The 17,451-nt window shown below is 41.8% G+C and overlaps 1 pseudogene; it reads left to right on the top strand.

Annotated features, from left to right (window-relative positions):
* Positions 1 to 16,816, top strand: part of LOC105486629 (arf-GAP with GTPase, ANK repeat and PH domain-containing protein 5-like) — a 29,124-nt pseudogene extending 12,308 nt beyond the window's left edge.
* Positions 16,817 to 17,451: the final 635 nt, after the last annotated feature.

Below are 17,451 nucleotides of genomic sequence, written 5' to 3'. Positions count from 1 at the left end.
ACTGACGTTAGATTGTTTCTATTTTGTGACTACCTTAAATAATACCTATAAACAGTAAACTGTTAGTAGTGTTTTTGCTGTAGTTAAATGTAGTAAGACTTATCTTCCAAATTATAACTGAATTGTCAAACACTTGCGAAGTTTTGGGTTTACTCAGAATTCTATGCTCAGCAGCTGGAGGTAGCAAGAATAAGGGCCCTCCCTTACTCTTATGGAGAGGCATACTCTCTCATGAGGGGGATATGCTGCAAGAATTAGTATCTTGTAAGCAGTGGTGAATTTGACTAATTAGTGTACAAAAAAAAAAAAAACCATTTTTTGGTGTGGCTACTGACAAAGAGATCCAAGAGGGTAGATGGAGTCAAGCTTTTGCTGAAGCAAGGAAAGAGAAAAGCAGTATTCTAGGCAGAGAGCAGGGGTAGAGCAGGAAAATGGCTAGGTGCAGGTCAGATGACTTATAGAATGAAATTGATCAAGTTTTGAAATGAATGGAAAGTATTCTCTGAGAGTCTCATTTGAGTCGTGTCATGGCAGTCTTATTTAAACAGGAAGTGAAAGTTAAATTTTTTAAGTTGTCATCTGTTTTCAGGGTATGTGAGAGAATATTTAAGTGATACTCTTTTTATCCTCCACATAAGAAAATAGGACTAGAGAAACCTATGGCTTCCTCACTTGTTGGTGGCCTAGCAGCCCTGGCACACAGAGCCTCTGAATCTGAAACACTTGTTTTGTCACAATATTGCCTGAAATAATACATTTAGGATGAGTAATTTAGTAAATGCATTAGTCTTGTACTCACTGCAATAAAATGCTCTTGTACCAGTATTATTTAATACATAACATTTTATTGTAGTAAATAAATCATAGAAATAGAAAGTCTCAGCTGCTTTATATTGCTGTAAAAAAAATGAAATCTTATTTTAAACTTTTCTCATGATTTTTAAAGGGAATTCATAAAATCCTTGTTAGGTTTGATGACAGGTACCATATTAAGGGCAGCATTTTATAACCCATATCTTAAACATCGTCTCTGGAAGTTAAGAGCCTCTGATGGGTTTTCTATAGAGTGCACACGATACCATACTCAGGCAGTTCATGGAGTGTAAGAAATATCTTAGTGCTTTGTCATTTCACATTTTAATCAAGAAAATAATACACTTTGATAAGTTTAACTTATACTTCCCTTCCCTTTCAGGTATCTACTGTGCGTTTCAGTCAACAATACAGCTCATGTTTGACAATATTCCTTGAAGACAGCACAGCCAGTCAGCCTTATCTTACAATGACAATAATATCGTGAGTACAACTATTCTGCCAAGGGCAGATTCCTTTATTCTAAAATTATTTCGGCCATTTGTTTTTCCTCTCCAGCAATCAGTTTAAGAAATTGGAGTCAACTATGTATTGGTATCCAGATTCTAAATATTAATATCAATTTCTCTTTTAATCTTAGATATCATGGTGGAAGGAAAAAATCAGCAAAGAAGCAATCCCAGAAAAAGGGTATTTTTTTGATGCCTTTATGCCTTAAGACAATGTTGAATGCAGTGAGAAGAATGGGTTCCCTTTATTGAATGTTTTTCATGAAAACTTAGTCGTTCAGTGCATTAAAGGCCTAAATCAATGTGTACTACTTTGGACAGTAGCCTTGGAAGAAGGAACAGCTTTTTCTCTTCTGGCACCACAGTGTATCTGCATTTGCATTTCTCCCATTGTGCATGAGCACCTCATGGGCCACAAAGATGCGCTTTGAGAGCACCCTGAGATGAAGTTTATTTTAAAAGGAACAACAACCAACACCACCACCACCTCCATAAGGGCTTTCCAGTGTACATTATTATCATCTCTTTGGGTTATGAGTGTTGATTTTTAGAACACAGTTTGGAAAGTACTAATTTAGAACATTAATGTCTTTATCTTTAATTTTACTTTTCATTCTATAAACATACCTAGCTTATACACAATTTTGTTTCAAATACACTAGCCTTTTTAGCTAATTCAATTGTCAGTAACTTTTACTTCAATTAAAAATGGCAAGCTTACACTCGTAATAATGTCACTTTCCTTCCCCCATTTTAACAGTAGTTGAGATGAAATTCTGGTTCAGCAAAAACTGGACTCAAACTCTGTCTCAAGTCCTGAGCTTTGGAACCTATTGAGTAATCACTAAATGTCTGTAGTCAGCCAAGTCTCTTAAATCTTTGAGCGCACGTACACAAAAGCTACTTTGACTAGAGTCCCTGGCTTCTTTGAGTTCAAAAGCTTTTGATGTGTTAGCATACAATTCAAAAGTAGCTTTGAAGATTAATCTTGCTCAAACAAATTTCATGCTTTTTTCCTCATTATTCTACTTTTTGGAAGTCTACTTCTGAAAGTAAAGTAAGTTTTAATTTGCCATCAGCAAGTTTGAGAAATGATCATTTGGTATATTCACTATTGATGAAATAAAGGTTTATTGAGCAAATTAATAGGACAAATTAGTTTCAAGAAAAGATTTTGATAAATGTTTATCATGAGTCAGTAGTGCAGTGTTGTCAATGGGGTAGGTGGAACTCACTGAGATCACTTATGCAAGGTTTTTTTTTTTTTCAAAATACGTGTTTGCAAACACATGCATCTTCCCATCTCCACTTTCCCTCTATCTCTAGGCCTTTTAGGAAAATAGAGATGCATGTGAGACATCTTTATGTGAAGAAAGGCATCCCAGAAGATTCTAATTTTCACCCCAGCTCTATCATTCCAAACTTTGCTGCACATTGAAATCACCTGGGAAACTTTTACCAACAACCTTGATGACCAAAGTCATATCCAATACTAATTAAATTAAAATGTCTCATGTTGAAGATGAGGCCGTTATTAAAGCTTCTCAGGTGATTTTAATGTGCAGCAAAGTTTGAGAGCCACGGCTTCATTTGAGTTTAGGACGAGAAACTGCTCCTATTTGGTGGGACCTTGGGCAAGTCAGTTTTAAGGTTTGTTTCCCTGATCTGTAAAATGAGTGTTGAATTAAATATCATCTAAGGTCATTGGTCCTTTCCAGCATGTAACTTCAAATTCTGTGATTGTGAAATTATTTCAGGGATAAAAACTACTTGAAGCACTGTAGACATATCCATCTTACATGCTAATGTTTCAGGCTTTTTAAAAAGTGCTAATATTGTGTAGACCTATTAACTAAAATTGAGATTTGCCCTCCCTCAGTTGTTTTGAGCCTCGTTCTACAAAATTAGCTCGGTGTGGTGGTGCATGCCTGTAATCGCAGCTACTCAGGAGGCTGAGGCAGGAGAATCATTTGAACTCAGGAAGCAGAGGTTGTGGTGAGCCAAGATCGCACCATTGCACTCCAGCCTGGGCAACAATAGTGAAACTCCATCTCAAAAAAAAAAAAAAAAAAACCATTACCTGGGCATAGTGGCACAAACCTGTAGTCCCAGCTACTTGAGAGGCTGCGGCATAAGAATCGCTTGAACCTGGGAGGTGGAGGTTGTGGTGAGCCAAGATCGCACCACTGCACTCCAGTCTGAGCAACAGAGTGAGACTCTGGGTCAAAAAATAAATAAATACATAAATCGCATGGGGCAAAAGGTTTTGTGGGTAGAAGAGCATATAACAGGGAAATCTGTTATTATTTATACATTATAATCATCAACAGAAACACGTCTTCTAACAGCATATTGCCTCACATTTTGGTTCTCATATTTTTGCGGAAAACCAAGAAATGAAAACAAGAAAGTGCCCTTATGGTACTGTTCCAAACTAGAAGATTTGAATTTCGGGGCCGCTAGGAGAGTTTCCTCTGCCCCCCTTTTAAAAAATATCTTCAGGCCTAACAAATGATAACATCTATTGTTATGAGGCTTTTTTTCCTTCCACAGTGTGATCTTGGAGATACATCATGATGTCACGCAAAGGTGAGCTTTTTAGAAACCTGTCTTGTTATTCTAGCTAATTACTTTGCAAGATATCAAGCTCAGTGTTAGGACACAGCTCTAGACATCATAAGTTGTATTGTGCCTGCTAAAATATCAAAGAAAATTATTTGTGTTTTCTTTGTTCCTTAAGATGCTTTTAATACTTAAACGACTGAGAATCCCAAAGACTATGTGTTTATATTGATTATATTGATATTGACTGTGGTAGAAATAGAAAACTGAGATTTTTTTTCAAAATCTTTTTAGTTTAGATTTCACAGCCTTACCACTGTTGATATTATGAGCTAGATAACGCTTTGTTGTGAAGACTGTCCCGTGCATTGCAGAGAGTTTAGCAGCTTTCATGGCCTCTACCAACTAGATGTCAGTAGTAACCCGTGACCAAGGTTGTACAACATAAAATATTCCTTGAGAACAATATCAACAGATATTTTTCATTGAAAAAATAACTTTTCTACAACAAAAAGTTGAGTAAAAAGTGTGTCATGTATTTATGTTATTTAAAGTCTCTCATGCTGAGCTTAATAGGAGACAACTGGACTCTAGATCTTTCTTTGCAATTTGCTTTAAAGAAGCAGTAAGAGGCCAGGTGCAGTGGCTCACTCCTGTAATCCCAGCACTTCGGGAGGCTCCGGTGGGTGAATCACAAGGTCAGGAGATCAAGACCATCCCAGCTAACAAGGTGAAACCCCATCTCTACTGGAAATACAAAAACTTAACCAGGCGTGGTGGCACACACCTGTAGTACCAGTTACTTGGGAGGTGGAGGCAGAACCGCTTGAACCCAGGAGGCGGAGGTTGCAGTGAGCTGAGATCGCACCACTGCACTCTAGCCTGGTGACAAAGCAAGAGTCCATCTCAAAAAAAAAAAAAAAAAGGCAATAAGATGGCCAGGTGTGGTGGTTCATACCTGTAATCCCAGCACTTTGGGAGGCCAAGGTGGGCAGATCACTTGAGGTCAGGAATTTGAGACCAGCCTGACCAACATGGTGAAACCCGCCTCTACTAAAAATATAAAAAATAGCTGGGCGTGGTGGTGCATGCCTGTAGTACCAGCTACTGAGTACTACAGTAGCTGAGGCTGAGGCCAGAGAATTGCATAGACCCGAGAGGCAGAGGTTGCAGTGAGCTGAGATCTTGCCATTGCACCCCAGCCTGGGTGACAGAGGGAGACTCTGTCTCAAAAAAAAGAAAAAAGAAGCAATAAAATGACCTAACCTCATGCAAATATGTAGTTGTTAAAAAGGTGTATTTTTAAAGTTTTCAGACAGTTGTCGGTATTCTTTAATACTATATCAAAACTTCACAAGTGCTAGTTTCTTAAATTAGTTACAGTGGCATTTTCCATGTTAATAAATTTATTCCATCAGTACTCATTGATCTTTCTTGCACATTAAATGGATCTTCCCCCCATACTTGCATTTATAATATTATGCATTAGTTACTTGGAATATATTGGTTTATGTTTTATTATGTCAAAAATCACTTTTAGTTTAAACACCAATCTTACTTTAAAACACCTTTAAGTATTGAAAAGTTGTCAAGCCTACAGTAGAAGGAATGAGTTTTTCAAAGTCCTCAAGAAAGCTTAAATTTCATCATTGGGAATAAATACTTATTTTCCTTGAAGGGACAACCTCTCACTTCATTTATTTTTGAGAATGATAGTTGTACTTTTTTTTAGACTGAGTCTCATTCTGTCACTTGGCTGGAGTGCATTGGCATGATCTCAGCTCAAGCAATCCTCTCACCTCAGACTCCTGTGTAGCTGGGACCACAGATGTGTGGCACCACGCCAGGCTAATTTTCTTGTATTTTTGGTAGAGACAGGGTTTCGTTATGTTGCCGAGGCTGGTCTCAAATTCCTGAAGGAGCTCAAGCCATCGGCCTGCTTTGGCCTCCCAAAGTGCTGGGATTTACAGGCATGAGCCACTGCGCTGGCCCAGTTGCACTTTTAAATAAAAACGATGTTCCATTAAAAAAAAGTGATTGTTCAGTTCACAATTGAATCACGAATTTTTTTTTTTAGAAAAAAAAAAAACAACAACAATACTGCAGTCAGCAGAAGCACTTCTTGTTAACTTTCCACTTATTCAGAATATTAAAGAGACATGTCAAGATTTAATAACAACATTAATTTTTACTGATTCATCAAAGACATTCTTAAGAAATTCAGGCTATCTTTTTTAACTGTAGGGGACAGTAAAGAATAGAGTGACTAATGTAATTGGTACCACTGCCTTGATTTATGCTGAGAAACCAGCAGTTTACCCACTTTTACTTTTATACAGTCATGGCAAGTGTCAATGAAAAAGCAGGCAATGACTTTGTATTACTTTTACAAATTTTTAAAATTTTTAATCAACTTTCTCAGGTTTAATTAGTATGATTCAGAACAGTGTCAGCCAGGCACAGTGGCTCAGTCCTGTAATCCCTATACTTTGGGAGGCTGAAGCAAGTGGATCACCTGAGGTCAGGTGTTCAAGACCAGCCTGGCCAACATGGTGAAACCACATTTCTACTAAAAATACAAAAATTAGCCAGGCATGGTGGTGGGCACCTGTAATCCCAGCTACTCGGGAAGCTGAAATAGGAGAATCACTTGAACCCAGGAAGTAAATGTTGCCGTGAGCCAAGATCACACACCATTGCACTCCAGCCTGGGCAACAAGAGAGAAACTCGGTCTAAAAAAAACAGTGTTGACCTCTTAGCCCTTCTGGAAAGGGTCTTGGGGATCCCGAGAGGTCCACAGAGCACATTTGGAGAACCACTGTTTTATCACACAGGCACAATGCATTAATTTTACAAAGGTTAAAGTTCATCAAAGACTGGCCTCTTAAAAAGGCAGATGAGTTTTTAATTCAAACAACAGAAAATACGTAAATACATCATGAGAATATACTACAGAGAACTAAAGAGAAAGGAAGCTAGGAAATCTGAATCACGTTTACATTTATTTTTTATTTGTTATTTATTTATTTATTTGTTTGTTTGTTTCTGAGACAGAGTCTCGCTCTGTTGCCCAGGGTGGAGTGCAGTGGTACAATCTCGGCTCACTGCAAGCTCTGCCTCCTGGGTTCACACAATTCTCCTACCTCAGTCTCCTGAGTACCTGGGACTACAGGAGTATGCTACCACGCCCAGGAAATTTTTGGTATTTTTAGTAGAGACGGGATTTCACCATGTTAACCAGAACGGTCTCAATCTCCTGACCTCATGATCTGCCCGCCTCGGCCCCACCAAAGTGCTGGGATTACAGGTGTGAGCCACTGTGCTTGGCCACACTTACATTTATTTTATTTTATTTTATTTATTTATTTATTTATTTATTTATTTATTTATTTTGAGATGGAGTCTCGCTTTGTCACCAGGCTGGAGTGCAATGGCGCGATCTCCACTCACTGCAACCTCCGCTTCATGGGTTCAAGCAATTCTACCTCAGCCTCCTGAGTAGCTGGGATTACAGGCATGCACCACTATGCCCAGCTATTTTTTGTATTTTTAGTAGAGACAGGGTTTCACCATGTTGGTCAGTCTGGTCTTGATCTCGTGACCTTGTGATCTGCCTGCCTCAGCCTCCCAAAGTGCTGGGGTTACAGGAATGAGCCACTGTGCCTGACCACATTTTTAAAGTTCACCACTACTGCTTTGTAAAACATTCTTGTGTTTCAATGTGTGGTTAGAAGAGTGAAAATATATTTGGTTTATTGCCATTCCCTGTTAGGGAGAGTCAATACTTATGGGCATTTCTGACTGGTTATCATATACAAGACTTCACAGTACAGGACATGATGTGCTGAGAAAGAAGAAGTCAGGAAACCCTCTGCAAGTCAGGATCCAGGAGAAGAATTTGTAAATACTGCTTTGGTAAAGTAAACACCAAAGCACACAGGAGGCCGTATTTTACTAAACAGATATTATACTAAGATATTAACAGTTTTTGAAGTAATGCACATTCTTATTTTATAGAGATGCAGATAGATCTTTGAACATATTTGATGAATGGTTATACTCATTTAAGGTAAGTGGCACTTTTATTGAGGTTGTATTTTCATCATACACTTGTATCTGTTTCATGCTGAAGTCAAAGGCAACTTTTTTTAAATCTTCTTCATTTCATGTCACATTTAGTCATCTTAAGTCTTGTAAAAAGAATGTGCTGGAATAAGAACTGGTCTGCAGCTCTGTTTAGTTAGTGAGCTAATACGAGTAAATATACTATCCAAATAACAGAAAATGTGGGGGTTTTTTGGGTTTTTTTGTTTGTTTGTTTGTTTTTGTTTTTGTTTTTGTTTTTTTTTGAGACAGAGTCTCTCTGTAGCCCAGGCTGGAGTGCAGTCACGTGATCTCGGCTCACTGCAGGCTGTGCCTCCCAGGTCCCTGTTCAAGCAATTCTTCTGCCTCAGCCTCTTGAGTAACTGGGATTACAGGCATGCACTACCATGCCCGGCTAATTTTTTTTTTTCTTTTTTTGTTTTTCAGTAGATAGGGTTTCACCATGTTGGCCAGGATGGTCTTGAAATCCTGACCTCGTGATCCACCCGCCTCGGCCTCCAAAAGTGCTGGGATTACAGGTGTGAGCCACCATGCCTGGCCCAGAAAATATTTCTTTTTAAAAGGTAATTGTGAGCTGTCTATAGGACCCTACAAGTCACTACCCAATGTTCGAAGCCATTCCTCCTTCTGTTCCACACAGGTTCCACCATGCACATTACCCAGACAAGAAATGGAGGTGGAAGTTTAAGTAACAAATTCCTCCTCCATTCCATCGACTCCCAGCACCAGCCAGGAGGACCTTCAGATTGATAGTCCTCCCGGTGCCAACACACCCACACCTGTTCGCAAGGAGTCCAAGCACTGGTCCAACCTGTTGACATCTGAGAAAGGGAATGACCCAGATAAAGAAAGCCCTAGAGAGTCATGCTGACATCACTGGGAGCAGCAGAGCCATTCCAATTAAACAGGGCATGCTCTTAAAGCTAAGTGGGAAATGGCTGAAGAAATGGAAAACGAAATATGTCACCCTCTGTGACAATGGCGTGCTCACCTATTATTCAAGCTTAGGTGATTATATGAAGAATATTCTTAAAAAAGAGATTGACCTTCGGGTATCTACCATCGAAGTCCCAGGAAAGAGGCCACCCTTAGCCACACTGGCCTGTGCGCCCATTTCCAGCTCTAAAAGCAATGGCCTATCCAAGGACATGAACAGTCTATGTACCTCAGCCAATTCAGACACCGGGCTAGGTGACTCCATATGCTCCAGCCCCAATATCTCCAGCACCACCAGCCCCAAGCTCAACCCACCCCCCTCTCCTCATACCAACAAAAAGAAACACCAAAGGAAGAAAAGCACCAACAACTTGAAAGACAATGGCCTGTCCAGCACTGCTGAAGAAGAAGAAGAAAACTTTATCATTGTGTCCCTCACTGGCCAAACGTGGCACTTTGAAGCCATGACATATGAGGAGCGGGATGCCTGGGTCCAAGCCATCGAGAGCCAGATCCTGGCCAGCCTGCAGTCATGTGAGAGCAGCAAAAGCAAGTTCTGGCTGATGAGCCAGAGCGAGGCCATGGCCCTGCAGTCCATCAGAAACATGCACGGGAACTCCCACTGTGTGGACTGTGAGACCCAGAATCCTAACTGGGCCACTTTGAATTTAGGAGTCCTGGTGTGTATTGAATGCTCAGGGATCCACCATAATCTTGGCACCCACCTTTCCCGAGTTCGATCTCCGGACCTGGATGACTGGCCAGTCGAGCTCATGAAGGTTATGTCATCTGTTGGCAATGAGCTAGCCAACAGCCTCTGGGAAGAGAGTAGCCAGGGGCAGATGAAACCCTCGGTCGACTCCACAAGGGAAGAGAAGGAATGGTGGATCCATGCCAAATATGAGCAGAAGCTCTTCCTGGCCCCACTACCCTGCACGGAGCTGTCCCTGGGCCAGCACCTGCTGCAGGCCACTGCTGATGAGGACCTGCAGACAGCCATCCTGCTGCTGGCACATGGCTCCCGGGAGGAGGTGAACGAGACCTGTTGGGAGGGAGATGGCTGCACAGCGCTGCATCTGGCCTGCTGCAAAGGGAATGTGGTCCTGGCTCAGCTCCTGATCTGGTACGGGGTGGATGTCATGGCCTGAGATGCCCATGGGAACACAGCGCTAGCCTACGCCCAGCAGGCCTCCAGCCAGGAGTGCATCAAGGTACTGCTGCAGTACGGCTGCCCCGACGAGTGCATGTAGTATCTGTTTAATTTTATTTGACTGCAGTCCCCTTGGTGCAAAAACAAAATGGGAAAAATAAATAAGAATAACTCAGAAATTCAAAAGGAAATCACGAATTCACCTAATAATAGCATTTTTGAGTGCATTTCGTAAATTAAGTAAATACACAAAAGGTTGATTTTTCTGACCGTAAGAGATATTTTATGTCCTTTTGCTGAGGTGGATATGTTAATCTCAGGCCCTCCTGGGCCACATTGCTCAAGTCACACAGGCTTCTGTATTATGTATTTAGATAAGATGTGTGAAAGTATCTTTGAAAAAAAGTTCGTAAATATGCATTGATTTTTGTACACATGGCACCTCTCTTTTATTTTTTTGAAATGGAGTCTCGCTCTGTCCCACAGGCTGGAGTGTAGTGGCGCGATATGGGCTCACTGCAAGCTCCGCCTCCCAGGTTCACGCCATTCTCCTGCCTCAGCCTCTCAAGTAGCTGGGACTACAGGCACCCACCACCACACCTGGCTACTTTTTTGTATTTTTAGTAGAGACGGGGTTTCACCGTGTTAGCCAGGATGGTCTCAATCTCCTGACCTCATGATCCACAGCCTCAGCCTCCCAAAGTGCTGGGATTATAGGCATGAGCCACCATGCCCAGCTCATGGCACCTCTCTTAATTTATAAATTAATTGAACTGGATGTGAACTAATAATGTGCAATTATTGAGATAAGAGGTTTACAGATCATTATACATGGAAAATATTCCCAGCATAAGCACTTCCATTAATGTGATCTACAGCTTTTAAAAAGGAACATTTCAGAATAAGATGGTGGTACAATTTGCTTATTAAAATTGAGGAAAAAGAAAAAGACACTGGAGTATATTAGAAAGGGAAAAGAAGGAATGTGATTTCTCATGATTAAAAGCTTGATTTAGATTGCATGCAGCTTTTGCTACCCAACACCAAGCAACTCTGGCAAAACAGAGTGGTTTTCTGAATGCCAGACTGAGGTGCCTTACAAAGGCAGCTGCTGATGGTTCCAGATGTAGAGACAGGTGATGCAGGAGGGAAAGCTGGATTGGAAAAGGGAGAGTTTTGTAGATGGGCTAAGCTCAGTGTGCCTTTGGGAGAGCAGAGCCAGCAGCGTCTAGTCATCATTTGGATGTACAGGACTAGAGCATGAATCTGACGTAGAGCTGCAGAATGACGAGCAACAGCAGCTCTTTAAATACCAAGAAAGTGTGTAGAATGAAATTGGACAAGCCAAGCATGGTGGTTTCACGCCTTTAGTCCTAGCTACTTGGGAGGCTGAGGTGGGGGAATTACTTGAGCTCAGCAGTTAAGTCCAGCCTGGGCCAGATGGTGAGACCCTGTATCTTAAGAAAAGAAAAAATAAGGCCAGGTACAGTATCTCATGCCTGTAATCCCAGCACTTTGGGAGGCCAAGTTGAGAGGATTGCTCAAGTGTAGGAGTTCAAGACCAGACTGGGCAAAAAAGTGAGACCCATTTCTACCAAAAAAAAAAAAAAAATCAAGAAATTAGGTGGACATGGTGGTACATGCCTGTGGCCCCAGTTACATGGCATGGCAGGCTGAGGCAGGAAGATCACTTGAGCCCAGGAAGCGGAGGCTGCAGTGACCTGTATTTGTGCCACTGCACTCCAGCCTGGGCAACAGAGTGAGACCCTGTCTCAAAAACAGATAAAGTGGACAGAAAATAGGTTGGTAAGGACTATTGTCATTTAAAAGACAAGCCCCCAGAGGAGTGGCTACTAGAGTGAGAGGAGGAAAAGCAGAAGAGGATAAGAAAAGGCTTTCGAAAGAGTTCAAGACAGGAGAGGCTGTGGTCACAGTGCTGAATGCTGCCAAGCAGTGACTTGATTCGTGAACACTTACTGGATGCTGACTCTGTTGCTCTTCTGAGTGCTGGGGTAGAGGAGAGAACAAGTGGAACACAGTTCTTGCTTATATGAAGCAAGTTCTAGCTTATATTCTAGGAAGTTCAAACTTAAGTATTTTTTCAGGGAGTATAAAATAGCAGGAAGAGGAAGCAGGCTGAAGGGACACAGAGTGATTGGGGGCTATTTTAGGTAGAATGATAAGGAAGAGCCTCTCTAGAGAGCTGACATTTGAACAGTGACCTGACTGAGGGGATGATGGAAAACAGTGCTGACATTACAGGCAGCAGGATGACTGCCAAGACAGACAGAAAAGCATTTGATGTGTGTTTGAGGAACAAATAGCAAGGTGACCAGCATGGTCAGAGTGAACAATGAGGGAAACCTTGAATGAGAATAAAGCAATTCTATCTTAGATGCTAATCTGCCATGTTCTGATTAATCCCACTTCCATTAAAAACTTCTACGATTTCTATTTTATCTTTTTAATTTTTTTTTTTTTTTTTTTTTTTTGAGATGGAGTTTCACTCTGTCTCCCAGGTTGAACTGCAGTGGCACAATCTCAGCTCATTGCAAACTCCACCTCCTGAGTTCAAGCGATTCTCCTGCCTCAGCTTCCCAAGTAACTGGGGTTACAGGTGCCTGCTACCACACCTGGCTAATTTTTGTATTTTTAGTAGAGATGAGGTTTTACCATTTTGGCCAGGCTGGTCTCAAACTCCTGACTTCAGGTGATCCACCCACCTTGGCCTCCCAAAGTGCTGGGATTACAGGCATGAGCCACCATGCCTGGCTGTACACATCCCTCCTGAAGCACACATTACCCTTTCCCTATGCTGTATAAGCCCTGGGTCGGGGAGGTGGGGGGGATAGCACATGGATCCACCATCTTGCCTTGGTCCCATCGCTGACTTGGCTTCTGTTCATAAACGCCTATTATTTGTTTCTTTCTGAGAAACTGAATTTGTCAGCCTCTTTCCTTGGTATCTCATGTTCCTTGGCCTTTGCAGGTAGGTTTATATAGACGTGCTCACCACAGAACAAGCAGTTTCTCAAAAAATTAAAAATAGAATTACCAAATGATCCAGCAATATCACTTCTGGATATATAGCCAAAATAATTGAAAGCAAGGTCGCATAGAAACATTTGTACACTGATATTCATAGCAGTGGTATTCACACTCGTCAAAACATGGATACAGCCTAATTGTCCATAGATAAAATGTGGTATACACATGTAGTAAAATATTCTTCAGCCTTAAAATGGAAGGAAATTCTAACACATGCTACAACATGGATGAACACTGAGGACATTTTGCTAAGTGAAATAAGCCAGTTACAAAAAGAAAAATACTGTGTTCTTTCACTTATGTGAAGCGTCTAGACTGAGTAAGCAAACTAACAGAAACAGAAAGTGGAAAGGGGGTTGCCAGAGACATGGGGAAGGGAGAAAATGGGAAGTTGCTTAGTGGATATAGAGTTTTGGTTTTGTCAGATGAAAAAGTTCTGGAGATTGGTTGCATGGCAATGTGAATATACTCTGCATTACCCAACCCAAGGGCTCTCCTTGACCCCTGTTCCAACTGTACACTTAAAAGTGGTTAACGTAGTAAATTTTATACATATTTTAATACAATTCAAAATAGAATTATTATTATTATTTATCTTTTAAGATGCCTCAATCTGTTGCCCAGGCTGGAGTGCAATGGCACTATCTCGGTTCACTGCAACCTCTGACTTCTGGGTTCAAGCGATTCTCCTGCCTCAGCCTCCCAACTACCTGGAACTTACAGGCACCCGCCACCATGCCCAGCTAATTCTTGTATGTTTAGTAGAGACGGGGTTTCACCATGTTGGCCAGGCTGGTCTCAAAACTCCTGACCTCAGGTGATCCACCTGCCTTGGCTTCCCGAAGTGCTGAGATTACAGGTGAGCCACCGTACCCAGCTCTCAAAATAGAATTTCGTTTTTTGTTTTTTTTTTAAGATGGAGTTTCACTCTTGTTGGCCAGGCTGGAGTACAATGGCATGATCTCAGCTCACGGCAACCTCCACCTCCCAGGTTCAAGTGATTCTACTTCCTCAGGCTCCCAAGTAGCTGGGATTATAGTCATGTGCCACCACACCTGGCTAATACTGTATTTTATTTTAGTAGAGATGGGATTTCTCCATGTTGGTCAGGCTGGTCTCCAACTCCCGACCTTAGGTGATCTGCTCACCTTGGCCTCCCAAAGTGCTGGGATTACAGGTGTGAGTCACCGCACCTGGGTTCTTTCTTTTTTTGTTATTTTTATTTATTTATTTTGTGTGTGTATGTGACAGAGTTTCGCTCTTGTTGCCCACGATGGAATGCAAGGGCACAATCTCGGTTCACTGCAGCCTCTGCCTCCCAGGTTCTCCTGCCTCAGCCTCCCGAGTAGCTGGGATTACAGGCATGCATCACCACGCCTGGCGAATTTTGTATTTTTAGTAGGGATGGGATTTCACTATGTTAGCTAGGCTGGTCTCAAACTCCTGACCTCAGGTGATCCACCCACCTCGGCCTCTCAAAATGCCAGGATTACAGGCAAGAGCCACTGCACCAGCCTGAAAAAAAATTTTAAAGTTTGAGAAAATACAAATTTTGCATAGTCTCCAAGTATTTCTCCTAAGATATTTTCCCCCTATGAGGGGGAAAGATAGTAACTTTACAAAGGAGAAACCCAGCAGAAACCTGAACCAAATGAACAAGTTCAACATCATCGGTAAGAAGAACTAGCAATGCCATAACTCTGATGGAATGCACGGGGAAGGATTCCACATCATTTTTGTGCTGTAATTGCCAAGAGTGCATGACTTCAGTCCAATCATGGAAATATATCAGACAAACCCAAATCGAGGAACATTTGACAAATACTGATCAGTACTAGTTCAAAGTGTCATGGTTATGAAAGATAAGGAAAGATTGAGGAACTGTCACTGTAGTCCTACAAAACAGCGAGAGACTGAGAAATAATTAAATGCAGTGTGATCCTGGGTGGAATTTGGGAACAGAAAAAGGACATTAGGGGAAAAAGTGGTGAAACTGCAATAAGGTCTTTAGTTTAGCTAATATGTTCATTTTAAATTAGTTAAATAACTTAAATATATTTAAACATTACTTAAATGCATTTAAATTAATAAAATTTGCTATTTTGTGAAATAATTTTAATATAGTTAAATATGAGAATGTGGATTTCCTGGTTCTGATCACTGTACTGTGGTTATCTAAGAGGTGAACGTTCAGGGAGGTTGGGGGAGGAATAAATGGAAATTATACTATTGAGCTGGAAGAGAGAAACCTACCCCATCAGTCACAAAACCCTCACATTCACGGCAGTGTGTTGGAGGTTCCAATATGAATGGCATTTCCCAGATGTCAGCGCGAGGTCCCTGTGGAGGGAGTGGGGCTCCCTGGGAATCTAGTGGAGAGCATTCGGGGCTCCCTTCCTCAGGAGCCTGCCCTTCCTGCACAGAAGCATCAGCTTCACCTCTATACTACTGTCCCTCTGCCTCTCAGAACCCACTCAGCTTCAGGCAGTTTCTACTGCCAGCCTCCTTTCCTGGATACAGCCTCCAGGGACTCAGCCCTGCCTTCCCAAGTGTTCCTGCCTCTCTTGGGAAGGGATGCTCTCAGATTCTGCACCCCTGGACTTCCCCGGGCAGCACCTGCTCCTTCATTCTTCACTTCTCCAGCTCTGCTTTCTCACTCTTATGTAGCTTCCCAGCTTCCTAATTTCTCTGAAGTTGAGTTTGATGTGTATGTTGATGATAGGCTTTTTCTTCCTCCTTCTCCTCCTCCTCCTCTTCAGTCTGGTTGTTGCTCCATATAGTTTCCAGAAGGAGAAAAGGGACACTGTAAAATTGAGCTGCTGCAGGCTGGGCACAGTGGCTCATGCCTGTAATCCCAGCCCTTTAGGAGGCCGAGGCGGGCGGATCACCTGAGGTCAGGAGTTCGAGACCAGCCTGGCCAACGTGGTGAAACCTGTTCTCTACCTGAAGGTCGTTTTTATACAGATCTCTCCATGTCTTAGATTTTATTCTAAACCCAGTGCATAAGTGTTCATTTTTCTCCACAACCTCATCAGCAACTGTTATTTCTTGTTCATCTGTTATTTTTCATAATAGCCATTCTGACTGGTGTGAGATGGCATCTCATTGTGGTTTTGATTTGCATTTCTCTAATGATCAATGTTGTTGACCCTTTTCTTATATGCTTGTTGGCCACATGTATGTTGTATTAGGGTACTCTAGAGGGACAGAACTAATAGGCTATATGTATATATGAAAGGGAGGTTTTAGGATAATTGACTCACACGATCACAAGGTGAAGTCCCACAATAGGCTGTCTGCAAGCTGAGGAACAAGGAAGGCAGTGGAGAATCAGTCCGAGTCCCAAAACCTCAAAAGTAGGGAAACTCACAGCGCAGCCTTCAGTCTGCAGTGGCCAAAGGCCCAAGAGACCCTGGCATAACACTGGTGTAAGTTCAAGAGTCCAAAAGCTGAAGAACTTGGAGTCTGATGTTCGAGGGCAGGAAGCATCTAGTATGGGAGAAACATGAAGGCTGGAAGACTTAGCAAGTCAAGTCCTTCCACCTTCTTCTGCTTGTTTTATTCTTGCCACGCTGGCAGCTATTTAGATGGTGCCCACCCAGATTGAGGGTGGGTCTGCCTCTCCCAGTCCACTGTGTCAGATGTTAATCTGCTTTGGCAACATTCTCACAGACACACTCAGGAAAAATACTTTGCATCCTTCCATCCAATGAAGTTGACACTGAATATTAACCATCACATATGTCTTCTTTTGAGAAGTATCTGTTCGTGTCCTTTGCTTACATTTTAATGGGATTATTTTTTTCTTGTAAATTTGTGTACATTCTTTATAGATGCTAGATATTAGACCTTTGTTGGATGGATAGTTTACAAAAATTTTCTCCTGTTCTGTTGTTGTCTGCTTATTCTGTTGATAGTTTCTTTCACCATGCAGAAATTCTTAGTTTAATTAGATCTCATTTGTCAATTTTTGCTTTTGTTGCAATTGCTTTTGGTGTCTTTGTCATAAAATCTTGGCTTGTTCCTATGTCCAGAGTGGTATTGCCTAGGCTGTCTTCCAGGGTTTTTGTTTTTTTTTTTTTTTAAAGACAGAGTTTTGTTCCGTCACCCAGTCTGAAGTGCAGTGGCACAACCTGGGCTCACTGCAACCTCTGCCTCCTCGGTTCAAGTAATTCTCCTGCCCCAGCCTCCTGAGTAGCTGGGATTACAGGCACTCACCACTATGCCTGGCTAATTTTTTGTATTTTTAGTAGAGACGGGGTTTCACCATGTTGGCCAGGCTGGTCTTGAACTCCTGACCTCAGGTGATCCACCTGCCTTGGCCTCCC

This window comes from Macaca nemestrina, chromosome 9, assembly GCF_043159975.1.
Source record: "Macaca nemestrina isolate mMacNem1 chromosome 9, mMacNem.hap1, whole genome shotgun sequence".
Lineage (NCBI taxonomy): Eukaryota > Metazoa > Chordata > Mammalia > Primates > Cercopithecidae > Macaca > Macaca nemestrina.
The sequence above is the reverse complement of the archived record's forward strand: the minus strand, read 5'-3'. Positions and strand labels throughout refer to the sequence as shown.